At 55.0% G+C, this 18,928-nt stretch overlaps 1 protein-coding gene across 1 annotated transcript in view; it reads left to right on the forward strand.

The window, feature by feature from the left end:
* Positions 1–839: 839 nt before the first annotated feature.
* LOC133358036 (protein CBFA2T3-like) overlaps positions 840–18,928 on the forward strand; it is a 60,737-nt gene continuing 42,648 nt past the window's right edge. Inside the window, 1 exon segment of the mRNA XM_061576311.1 lies at positions 840–1,681. The gene's annotated coding sequence lies outside the window, so the exon portion shown is untranslated.

An 18,928-nucleotide genomic window follows, 5' to 3' on the forward strand; every position in this document is an offset into this window, starting at 1 on the left:
TGTGCGTGTGTGTGTATGTGCGTGTGTGTGTGTGTACGTGTGTGTGCGCGCGTGTGTGTGTGTACGTGTGTGTGTACGTGTGTGTGTACGCGTGTGTGTGTCTATACACACTCCAGTGGCAGCGGCCCCCCAATGAAACTGATTACAGCTGACATCTGGCTTTCTTCAGCGGGGCGTTTAACGGTACCCAGAACTCCTCCCAATGCACCCCCCCCCCAAGCCCCTCTCAACCACAATCCCCCGCCTCCTTCCCCTTCTCCCCTCCACCCCTCCTCCTCCTTCCTCAGCAGTCACCCCCCCCACCACCACCACACATTCCCTCCCATTCACACAGACAAAGACAAAGATTCCCTCTCGCCGTGTATAGCCCGTGACAGACTGCCGGGGCAAGTGCTGTTCGACGAGTAGCACCTATGAAGTCCGGCATGGCGCGCGATGCGGGTGTGGTGGCCAGCACCATCCACACCAAGCCGCATTTGTCTCCCCAGTGGCGATGTTTTTTTTTTACCCACCGCACCAGGTACTCATTTGAGGCCGAGTCGACCTAGGGAAGGCCGCAGGACCGGTCCAAGTAATCGTCACTCGGTGTTGGTGTCGGCAATGTGCGGCAGTGGGAGCGTAGCGCGCTAACCGCTGCACCACCGCTCCCCATTCACACACACACACGACACACACACACACATTCACACACACACGACACACACATTCACACACACGCGCTCAGGCAAACACTTCCCCCACCCATCCACCCAGCATCTCCCCCACCCCCCTCTCGCTCTCTCCCCGGCTGTACGAGCATCACACACACGACACGCACATTCACAGCAGCGCACGGCTCGAGCTCCCAGCATTGGCTACGCGGTCTCTTCTCGCTCCACCACCACCATCAACCAACCACCACCACAACCACCAACCAACCACCACCTCCACGTCCTTCTCCTCTTCCGGACGGTGGACGGATGCCGCTACCAACACCACCACCACCAACAACAACAACAACCACCACCACCACCGTAGCGCCGTTCGTTAAGGAGTGATGTGGCATTGCGTGCATCAGCGCGTGGCAGTCCAGAAGCAGCAGCAGAAGCAGCAGCAGCAGAAGCAGCAGCAGCAGAAGCAGCAGCAGCAGAAGCAGCAGAAGCAGCAGCAGCAGCAGCAGCAGAAGCAGCAGCAGCAGCAGCCACCGGTTCCATCAGTCCAAGGCAACAGCCACCACCGCTGCTGCTGCCACGGTCACGCAGTGATCCTGGCCGGCTGGCTGTGACGAGGAGGCCAGGGGTCACTGTGTGGGGGAGGTTTGGTTGGAGACGAGCGGCTGAGTGGTTTATACCGCGGTGGCTTTACCGGCTCCCTGTGTGGCTACCGACAGAGCGAGCGAGGCGAGGCGAGGGGCAGAGAGAGAGACGAGACGAGAGGAAGAACGCGGGGGGAGGGGGGGGGGCAGGGTTTGGTTTGATGGGAGCTTCGGCCCGCGCTGCGAATTTTCAATTCTGGGAGTCGATCGAGCCGAGATGTGAGAGCCGCCGATGACCGAGCGAGTGACCGAGTGACCTTGCTGGTTGCCGAGCGTGGAGGCTGGTCGTGACCGGGACGGGAGATTTAAAACCGAAGCCTTTGCTTAATAATAAATGCAAAAAGTCGACTGCAACGAAGACTCGTGGGATGAAGCGTGAATAGTCGGGTAAGTCGTGAGTGACCGGTGACCCCCCCCCTATACCCTCGCCCCCCCCCCCCTGCACCCCCCTGCACCCCCCCCTCTCCTCCCGTCGTACATGAGTACATCCCAAGCTGACCTTCGTTTAAATCTCCAGCCGCACCAGCCACTGTCCGCGGTGCTGACGAAGCTGAATGATGACCTCTAAGATCTATGGTCTAATTCTAGATTTGAAGCTTTCGTGACCGCAAGGATTCATATTCGTAGTTTTTTTTTGTCGGTAAAGTCACGTAGGTAAAAAATTGAAATTAATAAAAGTAAGATAAAAATTTAATAGAAATCACGACGTTTCGGAGGCAATACAAGCTTCCGTCTTCAGGTGGAACCGTCACAGCACGATAGCTGTATCAAGTGGTCTGAGTCTGCGAGCAATCCTCGATGTTGACACCGTGTGTGATTCACCCCCTTCTCCTCCACCCAACCAGCCGCCCCGTCCGGTCTAGTTTGCTGCCCTTCCCCCGCACCTCCGATTAGCTCGGTGCGCGGCGTACGGTGCGAAAGAAGTTCAACACGCATGCAACATACGTGAGCGCGAACATGCTGCCGTTTACATGGCCATTGGTGTGCTGCTTCGCGTAATGTCATCATCATCACCACCACCACCATCATCACCAACAACAAAAAGGCGTAGGTTCCCCCCCGTATAGGCTCCAACGACTGTTGGGGCAAGTGCTGTTAGCGAGATGGCATCAATGTGCGGATCATCGAAAGGCGTTCCGAGAAACGAGGACGTCTCTGAAAATGATCGCGGGCCACGGAAGATTGAAACCGCGGGTGATCTGAGATTCCACGGATAACGAGGTCCGTTTGTAATTATTATTTTTCGCTGATGATAAGGGAGTTTTCGCGGATAGCATTCTTGCAGATAAGATGCTTTGTCGAGCCAGGCGGGACGAGTGTGTAAAGTCAAGCCGTGATCAATGCGATCACTACTCAACCGGCTTGCGTGCGATACCAATCAGATCTTCAAAACGCTACTCAAGGTTGAGCCGCGGCCGTCACTTGGACGGGATTACTGCCGTGGCTGAGAGATGAAAGTTATCGCGGCGGATTCCTGAATCTATCCGTGTGGATATTTGGGACAGTCATGCTTGCCCACCCCCCTCTACCCTCTCTCTCTCTGGTAAAGGTCTCGAGTCTCGGCAGCGATGCTCGCCTGGCTAAACCTCGGCTGCGATTAACACCGCAGCCAAATCGTCGCCAACGCTTCTCGTGCAAGGCCCTTCAATGCGGTCACAGCTGAACCAGCTTGGGTGCGATATCCATCAGATCTTCAGACGCTACTCGAGGTTGAGGCGCGGCCATCACTTGGATGAGATGATGGCCAGCACCACGCCCCTTGCTAGCGGCACTTGCCCCAGCACTCTGTGCAGGCTACACGGGGGATCTTTGCCTTTGACGTGCACCCTCGCCGCAAACTGACTGCGTTTTTTTTTTACGATCAGTGGAAACGAGAAGATGCTCGGTGTATTCGGCACTTTGCTTCGTTCATCTTTCTCGGTCACTCTCTCGGTCACTCTCTCGCTCACTCTCTCGCTCACTCTTTCGCTCACTCTCTCGCTCACTCTCTCGCTCACTCTCTCGCTCACCCTCTCGGTCACTCTCTCGGTCACTCTCTCGCTCACTCTCTCGCTCACTCTTTCGCTCACTCTCTCGCTCACTCTCTCGCTCACCCTCTCGCTCACCCTCTCGGTCACTCTCTCGGTCACTCTCTCGCTCACCCTCTCGCTCACTCTCTCGCTCACTTTCTCGCTCACTCTCTCGCTCACTCTCTCGCTCACCCTCTCGCTCACTCTCTCGCTCACCCTCTCGCTCACCCTCTCGGTCATTCTCTCGGTCACTCTTTCGGTCACTTTCTCGCTCACTCTCTCGGTCACTCTCTCGGTCATTTTCTCGCTCACTCTCTCGCTCACTCTCTCGCTCACCCTCTCGCTCACTCTCTCGCTCACCCTCTCGCTCACCCTCTCGGTCATTCTCTCGGTCACTCTTTCGGTCACTTTCTCGCTCACTCTCTCGGTCACTCTCTCGGTCATTTTCTCGCTCACTCTCTCGGTCACTCTCTCGGTCACTCTCTCGCTCACTCTCTCGCTCACTCTCTCGCTCTCTCTCGGTCACCCTCTCGCTCACTCTCTCGCTCTCTCTCTCTCGCTCACCCTCTCGCTCACCCTCTCGCTCACTCTCTCGCTCACTCTCTCGGTCACTCTCTCGGTCACTCTCTCGGTCACTCTCTCGCTCACTCTCTCGCTCACTCTCACTCTCTCACTCACTCGCTCTCTCTCGTTCTGCACGCAGCCCTTCTTGCAGTCCGACGGCCTCCGACGGGTAGCTCATATCAGCATGCCCATACAGCCACCGACCTCAGCACAGCTTAGGGACGATGCCGTGCCGTGCTGGTGGCATACCCATGCAAACGGCGAACCCAACACGTCCCGAAGAATTTGAACGATGAAGCCACCGATCGTAACAATAACAATCAGTGGCAGTGGCATCACTTACGCGTGACTGATGCTGGCAGCGTTTGCTGGCCGGTATCGGTGTAGCCAACTCCGATGTCCATGTGGTGGTCTCCAGTGTGCGTGTGTGTGTGTATGTGCGGTGGCACTGAGTTGAGTGCACTCTCAGAATAAAGTCGATAAATCAATGCCCTCTATTTGACCGCGTGAGACTACCTTTCGCGAGACATTCTCCCTTTTGGCAGACCGAATCAGCGTCGCTCGGCAGTGAATTACGAGCACGTTTGTTTCCATGCGCGCGCGTTTCGCGTGTGTATGTTGAACTTCTTTCGCGCCGTACGTGTTGATCGGATGGTAACGGGGGAGATGGGGGGGGGTGACGGCAAACTAAACACAACAACAAGCAAATTTTGATTTAAAGCTTTCGTGACTGCAGGGATTCATATGTTTGGTTCTTTCGGTAAAGTCACGTCGAAGGGAAATACACCTGATGATGATTGCTTGTGTTGCAGTCGAAACGTCGTGAGAATTTTTTTATTGTTTTATATTTATATTATTGTATTATTTCCCTTCTACGTGAGAAAGCCCGTCACGAATTGGCCTCGAAGGGCCTTCCACGAGAGACGTTGCCGACGATTTGTCCGCGGTGCACTAGCGGTCGTCACCATTCCACAACCATTCACCTTTAATAGCAGCGACGTTGAGCCACGCGAGCATCGCTGCCGAGTCTCGAGAGAGGGTGGTGGTGGTGGGGGGTGGGGGGAGAGAGCATGACTCTCCCAAAGATCCACACGGATAGATTCAGGAATCCGCCGTTATAATTTTTTTCATCTCAGTCCGCTCTATCATCCCGTCCAAGTGATGGCCGGGGGATCAACCTCGCGTCGCGTCTGGATTATCTGATGGGCATCGTACGCAAGATGGTTCAGCGGTGACCGCGTTGATCACGGCTTGACTTTACACGCTCATCTGACCTGTCTCGCTGTGGCTGTACTTGACACAGCATCTCATCTGCAAGCATGGCATCCGCGAAAACTCCCCTTTATCCGCGAAAAATAAATGCAAACGAACCTCATTATCCGTGGAATCTCCCGTCGCCTGCGGCTCGAATCTTCCAGAATTTTCAGAAATGTCCTCGTTTTTCGGAACGCCTTTTCGATCGTCCGCACATCCCGTGCGCCGTGCCGGCCTTCGTTAGGTGGCTACTCGCTAACAGCACTTGCCCCAAAGGCCTGTTCAGGCTACGCGGGGGATCTTTGTCTTTGTGCGTGTAAACGTGGATGGTGCTGGCCACCCACCCCCTCGTGTACCGGTCCTTCATTATGTGATATTCGTGACAAGCACTCGCCCCAACGGCCTGTTACGGCGATATGGGTGATCTTTGTCTTTGTGCGTGTGTGTGTTATGCCCTCCATTCGCTATGATTGCGAAACGTGTGAAACATTTAGGCTGGCATGCCTACAATCGTTTACACACTCTCCATCATGGGTGAGCTCCTCCGGCAAGCGAGGCTGTGTTGGCTGTGTTACATCGCCCGCATGCCCAGCCACCGCATGCCCAAGCAGCTTCTGTTTGGCCGGATCGAGGGGGATAAACGGGTGCCACACGGGCTAGAGAAGAGATGGAGTGATGTGGTACGGGAGGACGTGGAGCTGAGCGGACTTGCCGATGAGCGGTACCAGCGGTGTCAAGATCGGCCTCTGTGGAGGAGGAGGCTCGTGAAGGACGCTACTGGGCAGTTAGAGGCAGTCGCCTTCCAGCAACAGCGGTGGGCAGAGGAGCGACGCTCACAACAACGAGCGGAGCGCTTGGGCGGCTAAAACACAGCGAGTTGGCACAGTGTGGGGCAGTACAGCTGGTGTCGTTGTTGTGTGCGTCTCACCTGCCCTCTACTGGAGCCGGGTCGACTAGTCCTCAAGTGAGTACCTGGTGAGGTGTGTAAAACATCGACACTGGGGAGACAAAGGCGGTCGGGCGTGGCGCTGGCCACCCACGCTCTCACTACTAACCTGCCCTCCTAAGTTCGATTCCCGGACTGTCCCGAGGTTCGTGCGGTACGAATTCGGCGACTCGAGATCGATTCGCGCTCACGGCCAACTTTGGTTGGCAAAATGCCTGAATCAATCGCGGGCCTTCGCGTGGGACATCTCAGCCTTAAATGAGTACCCGATGCGGTGGGTATTGAACATCTCCAGTGGGGAGACAAAGGCGACGGGGCGTTCAAGTTCATTTATTAGGTATAGCCCTGTGAGCCATTCGGCTCTAGAATCGGGTGCAACCGCAACAAACAAAAAACAAAAACATGAACAAAAACATATTAAAGTGATTCTTTGGTTCTTTCGGTTAAGTCACGTCTAAAGATAAAATAATAAATTAAATAATAGCATTATTATTTTATCTTTAGACGTGACTTAACCGAAAGAACCAAAGAATAATTCCTGCAGTCACGAAAGCTCCAAAATTAAGATCTTAAAGTGACTATGTGACTAAGTGCAAACAGAAAATCCAAGAAAAGACAGCAAAATATTGCAGAAAAAAAGCACCGTACACCAACGCTGTGTGCAAAAATCCCAGTGGGATGCAAGTCAAACAACAACACGACTCCACGTGCATTGCGACGTCCTTCCGTAAGTGCGGCTCGCTCAACCGGCACTTTCGTCAATTTTCTTTGCCAGATAAGGACCCCCACCCGCGGTATACGCAGCTAGTTTTCAGAAGCGACCCGGCCGCAAATAACGAAGTGGCTCGTTAGCACGCGCACATTCGTAGCGGCCAAAATAAGTCCAAAACGCGTGGCATGTTCATTCTCCACGTGGACGGGAGGGGTGGGGTGGGGGAAAAGAAAATCGGAGGATTCTAGATTTGAAGCTTTCGTGACTGCAAGGATTCATCTTCTTGGTTATTTCGGTAAAGTCACGTAGAATGGAAATAATAAAATAATAAAAATATTACATAATAAAATAATTCTCACGACGTTTCGGCCACAACGCAAGCAGCCGTCCTCAGGTGAAGAACAGGTTTGTCGGTCTGTCGGGAAGACAGACGCTGTCTTCGCGACAGACCTGGTCTCCACCTGAGGACGGCTGCTTGCGTTGTGGCCGAAACGTCGTGAGAATTATTTTATTATGTTTTATTTTTTATTACTTTATTATTTCCCTTCTACGTGACTTTACCGAAAGAACCAAGAAGATGAATCCCTGCAGTCACGAAATCTTTCAATCGAAATATAAACGTCGTGATTTATTATTTTATTCTAATCATTACTTTTATTATTTTAATTTAGTTATTTTACCTACGTGACTTTACCGAAAAAAACCTAAGAGTAAGAATCAGAGGACCCCGGATAACGATCCACGCGGTCACGGACAGAGAGACACGCAAATATGCAACGGGCATTGTCAGGGTCGGCATCGAACCGACGACCTCGCTACACAGGTAGCTCTTGCCCCTCCGGGCGCGGCTGGGGCACCTTTGTCTTTGCTCGTCGCGCGCGTGCATTGCCTGGGGGATGTCTCGTCTCCCGGATGTTGGCGCGTCTCCCATGGCAACGGTTCACCTGGGCACGCAGCTGGCTCCATAGGTGGAGATGTGGCAACGGGCTCAGAGGTGGAGTGGGGGTTGGGGGGTGGGGGCGGGGTGGATGGGGGGTGGGGGGGGGCGAAGCGGTTGAGGGGAGGGGTATTTAGGACGAGGTGGGGGGGGGGGGCCCTCTGCTTTGCTACAACGAGGGAGGGGGGGAGGTCGAACAACCAAAAATAACGAGAAGAGACTAAAAAATGTAATTCGATTTTTTTGCAGGAGTAGTAGCAAACGAAACACGTGACACAAATCGACATTTCAAGAAGTCTCCGCGCAATGCATTGCGAGCCATCGCCACCCTTAAATAGATAACATCACCACGAAAAGCAGTCCCATTTATTTTTAAAGAGCCGCGTTGGGCCTCGGATACGCAGGTTTGCGAACCACTGAGACTACAGCCTCTTAACCTCATACCCCCCCACCCTCCGCTATGAATAACAAAAGACAAAGATCCCCCGTATAGCCTCAACAGACTGCTGGGGCAAGTGCTGTTAGCGAGCACTGATGAAGTCCGGCACGGCACACGAGGGTGGGGGGGGGGCGTTACCAGCACCACGCCCGGCCGTCTTTGTCTCCCCAGTGGTGATGTTAACTTCACAGCGCACCAGGTAAACACACTTGTGGCTGAGACGGGTTCGTAGGGCAGCGCGTTACTGCGGCTCCCCTATTAATAACAACAACCACAATAACAAACACACAACAACAACAGCAGCAGCGGTAATGAGAATAACAATGGTCGGGGAAAATACAAAGTCTCGAACGCCCGAGGGAGTCTTGAGGTCCTGGTTGCTGTGATGTTTGGCCAATTCCCGGACCATAAAACTAAACTTTAAGACAATTTTATTTTTAGTTTACCGCTGTGGCTGTATATGTATTTTTTTTTCTTCTTCCAGAAGCGACCTGGCATATTGCAAATGACAGGTCTCAACGAAGTGGCTTATCATCATTATCATTATTATCACGTGGACATTTTATAGCACACAAGTAACTCTAAACGCGTGGTGATGTTGATTCTAAATGTGGAGGGAAAATCCCGGAGGACCCGGAGAAAAATCCACGCGACCACAGGGAAAGATAGAGAGACACCGCAAACTCCAAATGTACAGGAATCGTCAGGGTCGGGATCGAACCCGCGACCTCCTGTATACCAGGCGAGGTAGTTAACATCTCCTAGCCACCGTGGTGATGATGATGAAAGAGAGATGCAGACTCCAAGTATACAACAGACCGCAGGGTAGGGATCGAACCCACGACCTCCTGTACACCAGGCGAGGTAGTTAACATCTCCTAGCCACCGTGATGATCATGATGAGAGAGAGATGCAGACTCCAAATATACAGCAGACCGCAGGGTAGGGATCGAACCCACGACCTCCTGTACACCAGGCGAGGTAGTTAACATCTCCTAGCCACCGTGGTGATGATGAGAGAGAGAGAGACACAGGCTCCAAATATACAGCAGCAGGTGTCAGGGTCGGGATCGAACCCACGACCTCCTGTACACCAGGCGAGGGAGATGACATCTCCTAGTCACCGCAGTTATAGAACATCAGCAGCAATAACATCCGCACTTACGCGGCGTTGGCATCACCGCAGCGTTTGTGCCAGGCTAGGTGCACCTCGAGGCTCCCGCGCGAAGTATCCATGAAGAGATCAACGGGACAGACCCAGGTGCCGCGGGTTGACTGACCGAGATGACTGGCAGATGCACCGCGCGTGTTCCCTTGCTGTGAGACCAGCACGAAGTCAAAGACCCCTCCAACACACGTTCAAACGTTGTCTCGCCGACGTCACTTACCCACCGCCGTTCACCCCAAGGAGGCGCGGGGGATCTTTAACGCTGATCTTCCTTTGCACCGTACGTAGCCGGTTGTGCAAACATCGGAAGAACGACAATCAGTGTGCAAGCGCAATCAGTACGGGCTGTAGGTCGTTGTAGGCAGACAACTCCAGCTGACGCCTCTTCAGAGTGGACAGGGTAGGAGTGAGTGGTGGGGAGTGATCACACAGCAGCAGCAGCAATCATTACCCTCGACTGGCTTCAGATGAATGCCACATTGGATTGCAGGCCATGTGCTGAGTCTTTTTTTATTTTATTTTTTACGATCAGTGGAAACAAGAAGATGCTCGGTGTAGTCGGCACTTTGCTTCGTTCATCATTTCGTAAAACATTTTTATTTTTTTATTTTTAAACTTTGCTTTATAAACCCCCCCCCCCTCTCGCTCACTCTCTCGCTTACTCTCTCGGTCACTCTCTCGGTCACTCTCTCGCTCACTCTCTCGCTCACCCTCTCGCTCACTCTCTCGCTCACTCTCTCGGTCACTCTCTCGCTCACTCTCTCGGTCACTCTCTCGCTCACTCTCTCGCTCACTCTCTCGCTCACTCTCTCGGTCACTCTCTCGCTCACTCTCTCGCTCACTCTCTCGGTCACTCTCACGCTCACTCTCTCGGTCACTCTCTCGCTCACTCTCTCGGTCACTCTCTCGCTCACTCTCTCGCTCACTCTCTCGCTCACTCTCACGCTCACTCTCTCGGTCACTCTCACGCTCACTCTCTCGGTCACTCTCTCGCTCACTCTCTCGCTCACTCTCTCGCTCACTCTCTCGGTCACTCTCTCGCTCACTCTCTCGCTCACTCTCTCGCTCTCTCACTCGCTCACTCTCTCGCTCGCTCTCTCGGTCGCTCTCTCGGTCGCTCTCTCGCTCACTCTCTCGCTCACTCTCTCGCTCACTCTCTCGGTCACTCTCTCGCTCACTCTCTCGCTCACTCTCTCGCTCACTCTCTCGCTCACTCTCTCGGTCACTCTCTCGCTCACTCTCTCGCTCACTCTCTCGCTCACTCTCACGCTCACTCTCTCGGTCACTCTCACGCTCACTCTCTCGGTCACTCTCTCGCTCACTCTCTCGCTCACTCTCTCGCTCACTCTCTCGGTCACTCTCTCGCTCACTCTCTCGCTCACTCTTTCGCTCACTCTCTCGCTCACTCTCTCGCTCACTCTCTCGCTCACTCTCTCGCTCACTCTCTCGCTCACTCTCTCGGTCACTCTCTCGCTCTCTCACTCGCTCACTCTCTCGCTCACTCTCTCGGTCACTCTCTCGGTCGCTCTCTCGCTCACTCTCTCGCTCACTCTCTCGCTCACTCTCTCGCTCACTCTCTCGCTCACTCTCTCGCTCACTCTCTCGCTCACTCTCTCGCTCACTCTCTCGCTCACTCTTTCGCTCTCTCACTCGCTCACTCTCTCGCTCACTCTCTCGGTCACTCTGTCGCTCATTCTCTCGGTCACTCTCTCGCTCACTTTCTCGCTCACTCTCGCTCACTCTCTCGCTCACTCTCTCGGTCACTCTCTCGCTCACCCTCTCGCTCACTCTCTCACTCTCTCGCTCACTCTCTCGGTCACTCTCTCGCTCACTCTCTCACTCTCTCGCTCACTCTCTCGCTCACTCTCTCGCTCACCCTCTCGCTCACTCTCTCACTCTGCACGCAGCCCTTCTCGCAGTCAGACGGCCTCCGACGGGTAGCTGAGTCAATCTATGCCTCGCATGGACTGCTGCCGCTGGGGGTGCCCCTTTCAAAGATGTTGAGACGGGTTGTGATGTGAAGTGTGCCGAGCCTGCGTGCTGTATGAAGGTGGCGATGGCTCGCATGTTGACACGATTTCCGTGTCACGGATGCGGAAACGCAACACGATGCGACCGCGGTTATCCTCCCACCACCCCCACCGCCACCCCCACCGCCACCACTGCCCCCACCGCCACCACCACCGCCAACACCACCACCACCGCCACCACCCCCGCCACCACCACTCCCACCGCCACCACCACTCCCACCACCACCGCCACCACCACCCCCACTCCCACCGCCACCACCACTGCCACCACCACCACCGCCCCCGCCACCAGCACCGCCACCACCGCCACCCCCACCACCACCCCCACCGCCACCACCACCACCACCGCCAGTTGTCACGTGGCTCGCGTGTCATAGGCAGCACGTGGCGAGCACGTGGCGAGAGGCAGCAGAATGCGTGGAGGGGAGTGGAGTGAGATGAGAGGCAGGAGAGTGCGTGGAGGGGAGTGAGATGAGAGGCAGGATAGTGCGTGGAGGGGGGTGGAGTGATATGAGAAGGGAGAGGCAGGAGAGTGCGTGGAGGGGAATGGAGTGAGAAGAGAGGGGGGAGGTGGGAGAGTGCGTAGAGGGGAGTGGAGTGAGATGAGAGGGGAGAGGCAGGAGAGTGTGTGGAGGGGAGTGGAGTGAGATGAGAGGGGAGAGGTAGGAGAGTGCGTGGAGGAAAGTGGAGTGAGATGAGAGGGGAGAGGCAGGAGAGTGCGTGGAGGGGAGTGGAGTGAGATGAGAGGGGAGAGGCAGGAGAGTGCGTGGAGGGGAGTGGAGTGAAATGAGAGGGGAGAGGCAGGAGAGTGTGTGGAGGGGAGTGGAGTGAGATGAGAGGGGAGAGGCAGGAGAGTGCGTGGAGGGGAGTGGAGTGAGATGAGAGGCAGGAGAGTGCGTGGAGGGGAGCGGAGTGAGATGAGAGGGGAGAGGTAGGAGAGTGTGTGGAGGGGAGTAGAGTGAGATGAAAGGGGAGAGGCAGGAGAGTGCGTGGAGGGGAATGGAGTGAGATGAGAGGGGAGAGGTAGGAGAGTGCGTGGAGGGGAGTGGAGTGAGATGAGAGGGGAGAGGCAGGAGAGTGAAATGAGAGGGGAGAGGCAGGAGAGTGTGTGGAGGGGAGTGGAGTGAGATTAGAGGGGAGAGGCAGGAGAGTGCGTGGAGGGGAGTGGAGTGAGATGAGAGGCAGGAGAGTGCGTGGAGGGGAGCGGAGTGAGATGAGAGGCAGGAGAGTGCGTGGAGGGGAGCGGAGTGAGATGAGAGGGGAGAGGTAGGAGAGTGCGTGGAGGGGAGTACAGTGAGATGAGAGGGGAGAGGCAGGAGAGTGCTTGGAGGGGAGTGGAGTTAGATTAGAGGGGAGATGCAGGAGAGTGCGTGGAGGGGAGTGGAGGGAGATGAGAGGCAGGAGAATGCGTGGAGGGGAGTGGAGTGAGAAGAGAGGGGAGAGGCAGGAGAGTGCGTGGAGAGGAGTAGAGTGAGATGAGAGGGGAGAGGCAGGAGAGTGCGTGGAGGGGAGTAGTGAGATGAGATGGGAGAGGCAGGAGAGTGCGTGGAGGTGAGTGGAGTGAGATGAGAGGCAGGAGAGTGCGTGGAGGGGAGTAGTATGAGATGAGAGGGGAGAGGCAGGAGAGTGCTTGGAGGTGAGTGGAGTGAGATGAGAGGGGAGAGGCAGGAGAGTGCGTGGAGGGGAGTAGTGAGATGAGATGGGAGAGGCAGGAGAGTGCGTGGAGGTGAGTGGAGTGAGATGAGAGGCAGGAGAGTGCGTGGAGGGGAGTGGAGTGAGATGAGAGGGGAGAGGCAGGAGAGTGCGTGGAGGGGAGTAGAGTGAGATGAGAGGCAGGAGAGTGCGTGGAGGGGAGTAGAGTGAGATGAGAGGGGAGAGGCAGGAGAGTGCGTGGAGGGGAGTGGAGTGAGATGAGAGGGACGGGGGAGGCAGCGGTGTGGACGGGGAGGCTGGAAGGAACGAGGGAGAACAGGAGGAACACATGGAGAGAGAGCGAAGTTGGGAAACCTCCCTCCCCTCCCTCCCTCCCTCCCCTCCCCTCCCTCCCTCCCTCCCTCCCTCCCCTCCCCTCCCTCCCTCCCTCCCTCCCTGCCCTCCCCTCCCTCCCTCCCTCTCCGTTCCGTGAGAGCACGCGCGCGTTACCGACTCGGCTGCCTGCCGGCCTCTGCCACCGCATTAAAGAGGCGATTCTTATCGCCTCTTATCCCGCCCGTCCTTATGCCTGGGGCGACCTTGCGCCTTACAGATTGAAGGAACAGGGATAGAGGGAGGGAGGGAGGGAGCGAAGGAGGGAGGGGGGGGTCAAGATTTTTTGTTGAAAAATAATTCGGGGGTTTGTAATTACAAGCTGGGTCAGAACGAGTCCATTAAGTGAGCAATTTTTTTTTTCCTTTTACGAAAATCCACCGGGGGGAGTTTTAGGATTTGCAACAAAAAATCTGACGCCGTCTTAACGGCGAACTGCAAGCTTGTACGTTCACAGCGAGTGTCCAACTTGTGTCGGGTCCGAGTTGAAATCGCTCTCCGCTCTCGGGCTCCTTGCCACACACACACCCACACACACACCCACACACCCCCACACACAACAACCGCCATTCGCCACTAAGTGGCGGTGGCGTCACCACGACGCTTGTGCCAGGCCATGTGCACCTTGAGGTCACGTGAAGTGTCGAACGCCCGCTGGCAGGAGGTCACGGGGCAGACCCAGGTGCCACTCACACACACACACATCCACACCCCCACACCCACACACCCACATACACACACACACCCACCCACACACACACCCACCCACACCCACACGCATACACCCACCCACACACACACCCACACACACACCCACCCACACACACACCCACCCACATACCCACCCATACACACACACACACCCACACACACACCCACACACACACCCACCCACACACACACCCACACACCCACACACAACAACAACCGCAATTCGCCACTAAGTGGCGGTGACGTCACCACGACGCTTGTGCCAGGCCATGTGCACCTTGAGGCCACGTGAAGTGTCGAACGCCCGCTGGCAAGAGGTCACGGGGCAGACCCAGGTGCCCCTCACACACACACACACACACCTACACACACCCACACACCCACACACACACCCACACACACACACTCACACCCAGATACACACACCCACACACACACACCCACACACCCATCCACCCACCCACACACCCACCCACACACCCACACACACACACACCCACACACCCATCCACCCACCCACACACACCCACACACACACCCACACACCCACACACACACACACCCACACACCCATCCACCCACCCACACACACCCACACACACACCCACACACCCAGCCACACACCCACACACCCACACACCCATCCACCCACCCACACACACTCACCCACACACACACACCCACACACCCATCCACCCACCCACACACCCACCCACACACCCACACACACACACACCCACACACCCATCCACCCACCCACACACCCACCCACACACCCACACACACACACACCCACACACCCATCCACCCACCCACACACACCCACACACCCACACACCCATCCACCCACCCACACACACCCACACACACACCCACACACCCACACACACACACACCCACACACCCATCCACCCACCCACACACACCCACACACACACCCACACACCCACACACCCACCCACACACCGAGTTGGATTCCCGCTCACAGCCAACACCAGCGACGATTATCTGAACCGGTCATATACACTACACTATACACTACACTATACACTACTATACACTACACTATACACTACACTATACACGGGCGGGTCGGGGGCGGGGCTGGGCACGCCTTCCACGCTGTACGAAAAGTGTTCCCCATTAGAAAAGTCGCGTTGTAGCGAAAACGCGTCGCAGCGAAACGTGTTGTAGCGAAAACGCGTCGTAGCGAAAACGCGTCGTAGCGAAACGTGTTGTAGTAAAAACGCGTCGTGGCGAAAACGTGTTGTAGCGAAAACGCGTTGTAGCGAAACGTGTTGTAGCAAAAACGCGTCGTAGCGAAAACGCATTGTAGCGAAAACGCGTCGTAGCGAAAACGCGTTGTAGCGAAAACGCGTTGTAGCGAAAACGCGTTGTAGCGAAACGTGTTGTAGCGAAAACGCATTGTAGCGAAAACGCGTTGTAGCGAAAACGCGTCATAGCGAAAACGCGTTGTAGCGAAAACGCGTTGTAGCGAAAACGCGTTGTAGCGAAAACGCCTTGTAGCGAAACGTGTTGTAGCGAAAACGCGTTGTAGCGAAAACGCGTTGTAGCGAAAACGCGTCGTAGCGAAAACGCGTTGTAGCGAAACGTGTTGTAGCGAAAACGCGTTGTAGCGAAAACGCGTCGTAGCGAAAACGCGTTGTAGCGAAACGTGTTGTAGCGAAAACGCGTTGTAGCGAAAACGTGTTGTAGCAAATACGCGTCGTAGCGAAAACGCGTTATAGCGAAAACGCGTTGTAGCGAAAACGCGTTGTAGCGAAACGTGTTGTAGCGAAAACGCGTTGTAGCGAAAACGCGTTATAGCAAAAACGCGTTGTAGCGTGAGCACCGCCACGCGTTTCCGCACTGAGAGCCCTTCTCTTGATGGGTAACTCCTCAATGTTTTTTTGTTGTTCGGGGAGGGGGAGTCGGGGTGGGGAGGGTTGAGATGACTCCACGTGCTGTAGCCAGCATCTCTGCAGCGGACAGCATTGACCTGCTGATGCTGCTGCTGCTCCACCGTGCCAAGAAACACACAAAGACAAAGATTCTCCCTATGGGAACCTCATTTGCCAGCAAAAATATGATAATTGGTTCTTTACCCTTCTATCTGGCTGGGGCAAGTGCTGTTAGCGAGCATCACGTTCGGCCGCCTTTGTCTCCCCTGTGCTGATGTTTACACATCGCACCAGGTACTCATTTGAGGCTGAGTCGAGCTAGGGGAGGCCCAGGACCGGTTCAGATATTCGTCACTGGTGTTGGCCATGAGCGGGAATCGAACTCGTGTGGCTGGGTTCGTAGTGCAGGGCGCAAACCTGCTACGCTACCGCTCCCTACAAGAAAAAACATACGCACGCACGTGCACACACGTGCACACATACGTGCACACACATACGTGCACACACACACACGTGCGCACACACACGTGCACACACACACGTGCACACACACGTGCACACACACACACGTGCACACACACACGTGCAGGCACACACACGTGCACACACGTGCACACACACACGTGCACACACACGTGCACACACACGTGCACACACACCACGTGCACACACACACGTGCAGGCACACATACGTGCACACACGTGCACACACACACGTGCACACACACGTGCACACACACACACGTGCACACACACGTGCAGGCACACACACGTGCACACACACACACGTGCACACACACGTGCACACACACACACACGTGCACACACACACGTGCACACACACACACGTGCACGCACACACACACACACGTGCGCGCACACACACGTGCACACACACACGTGCACGCACACACGTGCACACACACACGTGCACGCACGCTGCTTTATCGGTGACGTGTGGTTCCACACATGCTAGTTGGTCCTGCACGCCGACAAAAATACTGAACAAAAAACAACTTGAGGAGCGCCAAGGGGGGTGGGGTGGGGGGCATTTTTCTCAGATGTGCCCGATAGAATGTGCGGACATTCACGTGGCCCGCATGTGTGAGAGCCTCTGCGTGTGTGTGTCTGTGTGTGTGTCTGTGTGTGTGTCTCTGTGTGTGTGTGTCTGTGTGTGTCTGTGTGTGTCTGTGTGTGTGTCTGTGTGTGTGTGTCTGTGTGTGTGTCTCTGTGTGTGTGTCTGTGTGTGTGTCTGTGTGTCTGTGTGTGTGTCTGTGTGTGTGTCTATGTGTGTGTGTGTGTGTCTGTGTGTCTGTCTGTGTGTGTCTGTGTGTGTGTCTCTGTGTGTGTGTGTCTGTGTGTGTCTCTGTGTGTGTGTGTCTGTGTATGTGTGTCTGTGTGTGTGTGGTTAGCGCGCTGCACTAAGAATATGACGACCCAGGTTCGATTCCCGCTCACGGCCAACACCAGTGACGATTATCTGAATCGGTCCTGGGCCTCCCCTAGGTCGACTCAGCCTCAAATGAGTACCTGGTGCGGTGTGTAGTAAACATTGCCACGAGGGAGACAAAGGCGACCGGGCGTGGTGTTGGCCACCCACCCCCTCGTGTGCCGTGCCGGCCTTCATAGGTGCTCGCTAACAGCACTTGCCCCTACAGTCTTTTAAGGCTATACGGAGGATATTTGTCTTTGTGTTGTGTAGCGGTTAGCGCGCTGCGCTACAAACCCGATGACCCGAGATCGCTTCTCGCTCACGGCCAACACCAGTGACGATTATCTGAACCGGTCCTGGGCCACGGTGATAAGATGTCAACTACCTCGCCTGGTCTACAGGAGGTCGTGGGTTCGATCCCGACCTTGACGCCTGCTGCTGTGTATTTGGAGTTTGCGTCTCTCTCTCTCATCATCATCACGGTGGCTAGGAGATGTTGACTACCTCGCCTGGTGTACAGGAGGTCGTGGGTTCGATCTCGACCCTGACGCCTGCTGCTGTGTATTTGGAGTTTGCGTCTCTCTCTCTCATCATCATCACGGTGGCTAGGAGATGTTGACTACCTCGCCTGGTGTACAGGAGGTCGTGGGTTCGATCTCGACCCTGACGCCTGCTGCTGTTGATTCGGTGTTTGCGTGTCTCTCTCTCTCACTCCCCGTGGTCGCGTTGATTTTTCTCCGTATCCCCCGGGTCTTCCCTACAGATTTAGAAACGTGCATTGGTATTATTTGCGTTATTTTGCTGCGAAAAAATGTGGATGAGCTGCTTTGTTGAGCTATCACTTGTGGCCAGGCCACATCAAGCGGGCTTTGCCTGGTAAGATAAAAACAATGTGTAGTTTAATTTGCGTATATATTTGTACGTGATTGATTTACTTTTCCTATGCATTGCGCTCCTATCGTTGTTTTGCACTGTTTGTTGTTGTAGCGTCTTGATCCGCCCCTACTGGAGATCTGTGAAAAATGATCTTTGGGGCTGTCCATAAATGACGTCACGCACCTGGGGGGTGGGGGGGGTCAGACATTTGTGACGATGTGTGACGAGGGGGGGGGGGGTTGAGAAATGTGACGTCACATCAAAATGCGCAACTTTAAATAAATACAGACAACACGTTCTACTTAATTAAATCGACTTTTTAATAAATGTTTTCTCCTACAACATCAGAGTGCAGCGGCACATTTAATACGCACTACAATCACAATAGTTTAAAGCCATTTGAAGCATGTTTTTTTTTCGAGGGGGGGCAGAGCTTTGTGACGTCATACTTGAGGGGGGGTCTGACTTTTTGTGACGTCGTGTGACGAGGAGGGGGGGGGGTCAAAAATCGTCCAAAATCGCGTGACGTCATTTATGGACGCCCCCTTTATAGCTTATAGGGTTCCTGCGGTATAAATAAATATTCTGATTCTGCGTGCTGTGCCGACCTTCATAGGTGCCCGCTCACAG

Source organism: Lethenteron reissneri, chromosome 60, assembly GCF_015708825.2.
Source record: "Lethenteron reissneri isolate LAM-NWPU_2019-01 chromosome 60, ASM1570882v1, whole genome shotgun sequence".
Lineage (NCBI taxonomy): Eukaryota > Metazoa > Chordata > Hyperoartia > Petromyzontiformes > Petromyzontidae > Lethenteron > Lethenteron reissneri.